The sequence below is a fragment of the Brassica napus genome, unplaced genomic scaffold (genome assembly GCF_020379485.1).
Source record: "Brassica napus cultivar Da-Ae unplaced genomic scaffold, Da-Ae ScsIHWf_639;HRSCAF=940, whole genome shotgun sequence".
NCBI classification, from domain to species: Eukaryota; Viridiplantae; Streptophyta; class Magnoliopsida; order Brassicales; family Brassicaceae; genus Brassica; species Brassica napus.
In genome coordinates this window covers 1-4,577 of record NW_026016699.1, presented here as the reverse complement: position 1 = coordinate 4,577, position 4,577 = coordinate 1, and the positions used below count along the sequence as shown (strand labels likewise).

Genomic DNA, 4,577 nt, shown 5'->3' with positions numbered 1-4,577 from the left:
CCTTTGTTTCTCTGAAGAACATCCACAACCGGTGTGTGAAGTAAGCTTCATCAAAAGGTTTTTCGATTGGGATTCTGAGGACTCTTTTAGTGAAGCCATCCATCTCCTTATCGTTAGCTTCCCGCTTATGGTTTTTAGGAATCTTCTCCTTTCTTTTCCTTAACCTTCTCCCTTCAGATTCTTGTTCTTTTTGAACTGATTCTGGTGAACTATCTAAAGGGTTGGGTTTTGGTTCAGATGGGTTTGCTATTGGTTTAGGTGGTGTTCTGAGTGCGTTGATGTAATCATTATCGATTCAGGGTAACCGCACTCGGTATGTCAGAGGTGCCTGTTGATCGATGGGAGGTGTGTTGTGACGATCGACGTTGGACTCACTCTGTCGATCGATGGTTGGTTCAACCGATCGATCGATTTTATCATAGAAAGGGGAGGTTGGGTGAGGATGCTTAGCTGCGAATTCTTCATGAGTTAGATTTCGAACCGCATTGCATTCAGTCGATTTGGCAGACGACGTCGATCGATGACTGGGATAATCCATCCATCGATCTTCATCATGGTCTGTCGATTGATGCGAGTTCATCGACATCGGTCGACACCATTGGGATCCGCCGAGACTCATGGAGCTTTCGATTTCGAAATCTCCTTCCTCAAGCTTTTCATTTCTTACCACTTGCCAGAAATCATTATCTATGATGGCATTTACGTGGTGTTTCCCTTTGTCGGCTCCTGCCTCTCTAGCGAAAGCTTCTTGCCTCTTTATAGTCTCGCCCGTTTGAATTACTTGGGTTTCAAGTTTTCCCAACAGTACTCGATCAAGCATTTCTTCGATCTTGCTTTACTGAGTCTGGGGTGGTGGATTTTGGTAGTAAGAGTTCGAGTAGCTTTTGTTGTTGTTGAAGGGTTTTTGGAATTGTGAATTTTGGTTACTTCTTTGGCCATTTCCAAAGAAGTTTCTGGTTCCGCCCTGGTTTCCAAATTTCTGGAATTCGGTACCTCCGATGTAGTTAACATTTTCTTCTCCTTCCGTATCTGCTACTTCTGCTTCAGCTGAACAGACTTGCTTCATAAGAAGCTCGTGCACCACATCTAACTTAACTCTTACTTTGTCCATCTGTTCCTTCCCGATAGAGGCTACAGACTTCTTCCATTCAGAGTCAGTGTTTTTGGTGCTGCTGCTGTTAGCAAGGTTTTCGATAAGTCTCACAGCTTCCAACGGATTCCGAGTAGTGAAGTTTCCTTCACACGCTGTCTCAAGGGCCATTTGATACTGTAAGGCGATACCTCGGAAGAAAGTGCTTAGCAGCTGCACTTCGTTAAATCCGTGGTGTGGACAGTCTCGCTGGAAGAACCTAAATCTAAACCACGCATCTTTGAAGGACTCTCCAGCCTCCTGCGAGAATGTGGAAATTTTGCTCCGAAGTTCTTCAGCGCGTGCTTCATCGAAGAAGTTTCGTAAGAAAGCATTCTTAATGTCGCTCCGGGATGTTAAAGATCCTGTGGGTTGCTGCCTAAGCCAGTGCATCGCTACTCCATTCAGCGTGTATCTGAAGAGCTTGCACAGCAGGTAATCTTCGGGGACTCCTTCCATCCGAATAGCAGCGAATAGATCCTCGAACCGTTCCAAATGGTCCATAGGATGCTCGTGCGGTAACCCAGAGTAGGGTATATGCGACACGAGAGTGTAGTATTGAGGCTTCAGCTCGAAATTCTGCTTCTGGATCTCCGGAAGTCGAATAGCTGATCTGTTGGAATAGTACTCATCTGGGCGATTGTAGTCAGCCAGTGGTTTCGATCGAGCGTCCTCATCTACAGGTTGAGCAGCTCCTGTAGCATCAGCATCAGGGTTACAGTTCCTGTAGCATCAGCATCAGGGATTACAGTTCCTTGAGCATCTATTTTCTCGGTGGCATCTGCAACGAAAGATCATGGTAAGTTTCTACCCAGGTCTATCTATTTCTAAAAGAAGGAACAAACCAGCATATCCTAATTATCCTTGCGACACATTCTTGACTTGAAAATTATTTGAAACAAGTCCCATTCAAGCATCGTATAACCATGCTCTGATACCACCTTTGTGACACCCCCGATCGTAGATAACCGGAAATGACACGGTCGATGTTCCGTGATGGTCGATCCGAGGTTTTCGAAATAAATCCGATCGCCTTAGACCAACAACCAAAGAACACATACACTCCTATCGGATATTACTCTAGGCTTTTCAACCCGATAAAGCAATATTCGATAGTTAGTTCGTCCCGGACAAGGACTAATATCATATGAGAACTCGTGATTTATAAACATCTTTTATACATTATTTATTTACTTTAAACATCTTACAAAGTGTTATAGTTTTATCCTATGGCCTATTGCCCAACAATGTTTTAAGTAAATATACATCAAAAGGTACGTTGCAAGGACAACAAAATACTACCGCTATCAAATGCATATACATGATCATGCAAGGACTAGTATTATACTTTAATATACCAATCATCATTGTGAATTCTTATTTTAAACATCACTTCCACAACACCCGCCCGTTACCATACTCATATAATACAATATATATACTAGACCTGAGAAACCACTAAGGCTAACCTAGACTAGTGAGTTAGCATCACCATCATTGTCGGATGTCCGGTATGAACAATCCGACACTGCATCGTCATGCAGTACACGGTCTCCAGGGAGCTACCCCATCATCGTGTCTTCATGACCTTGTTCCGTTCGCAGGACCAAGTCACGGTAATACGGGGGCTTTAGGGATAGTGAATATAACAAGACTTCACAAGATTTTACTTCCATAAATATTCCAAAACTAATCCATAATTAATCCTTAATAAATCATAATTAACTCTTAATTAATCCTAGATTAATCCTTAATTAATCTCATATTAATCTTTAATTAATCCAAGATTAGTACTTAATTAATCATGATTACTCCTTAATTAATCTCAGATTAATTCTCAATTAAACCAAGATTAATTCTTAATTAAACCAAGATTAATCCATAATCAAACCATGATTATTTCATAATTAAGATTAGTACTTGAGAACAAGTACTATGATTATGATTAACCTCACTTTAACCTTTTGATTAGTCTTTAAGTGTAAGTGTTTACACTAAGTAAACACCATACACTTCTTAAAAAATTCAAAGACTTTACTATGTAATTGAGATACTACACTTTAAACTCAATCATGTACACATTCATGATCTATCTCCTCATCTGTCTAGACTCACCTAAAGATTAGTCTTGAAACTGGTTTGGACAAGACATGAGTTCCACTTGAACAAGGCTGAATGGACAGGACTGGATATTTCAAGCTTTACTCTACCTCCGACCTGAAACAGAGTGGTATGATCACAAGATCAGTTCGGTTCATGCCTTAACACCTTAGATCAGATCAGTTCAAGCTTGGTTCTGCTCAGACTATACAAGTTCAGCTCGGTTCTAGGCAGTCTACCAAAGTTCAGGACAATATCAGACTGAGTTCAAATCGGTTTACTCAAAGCCAGATCAAAACATCATAGCTGGTGGTTCTAAGAGGTTGATTCAAACCGAAAATTAACAAGAACTGAACTGTATCAGAACTTATACAACTGATCCGACCAAGACCCAAACTAAACATCAACTGTTCTGATCAGATACTGACTGAGGCAAGGAGACCAAAGCTTACCAAGACGAACCAAAGGACTAGATGGCCTCAGTTGATCCTCTTCTCCAAGGTAAGGTTGTGGCTGGACTGATCAAAGAGAAAGATCAAGGTCTGATCATGATCTGAACTCAACTAGGTCTAGGGTTTTATTTAAAAATATCACCTTCTGATCTGTCTCAAGGTAACAAACTGAGCTAAGGTTGAAGATTAGGTCACCACCAATTTTTTTTTGATTTATTTTCTTGATTTTTCTCACTGATTTTTCTGTTCTTCTTTCTCTCTTTCTCTCTGAAATTCTCTAGGTTTTTCTGCAGGTTCTGAACGTGGGAAACAGCTGGAGGAGGGGTTAAATACAAGCTGTGGTTGCTTCACTGAGGGTTTAGCTCATAACAAAGCTTGGCTAAGAGCAGACAGTGGCAACCTGCTTCATCATCTGCAGCACACTGTCCTTTCCTTCCCATGAAGCTGTCTCCAGCCAATCAAAATTAATCAAAGAGAAAGGAAACAAGCACACAGGCAGCTTGTGATTGTCATGTGCCAGATACTGAAGAAGCTAGTAAGTAGACAGGTGCAAGTCATGTGATTAAATACTGAGCAAACAGGCTGGTGGAAGACATGAGTCTGGTCCAAATTAATAGGCAGTTGGTGATAATTTTAAAAAATTTCAACCAAATATTCCTTGTCTTTGTCTCTCGTCTTGCTCTGGACACTCTTGTCCAGTTTAATAAAAATTCGACCAAAAAAAATTAAGACTCGGCCAAACTATCAAGTGAAGGTCTTTCGACCACAAGACAGTCCCGTCGTGAAATTATTGGATTATGAAAGACGAACAACTGCGAAAGCATTTGCCAAGGATGTTTTTCATTAATCAAGAACGAAAGTGGGGCTCGAAGATGATCAGAACTCCTATCTCACCA

At 41.0% G+C, this 4,577-nt stretch overlaps 1 non-coding gene across 1 annotated transcript; it reads left to right on the top strand.

The window, feature by feature from the left end:
- Positions 1 to 1,316: 1,316 nt before the first annotated feature.
- LOC125604854 lies at positions 1,317 to 1,422 on the top strand. The gene has a single exon (XR_007336468.1). It is a non-coding gene; the product is annotated as a small nucleolar RNA R71 (small nucleolar RNA).
- The last annotated feature ends 3,155 nt before the right edge of the window (positions 1,423 to 4,577 follow it).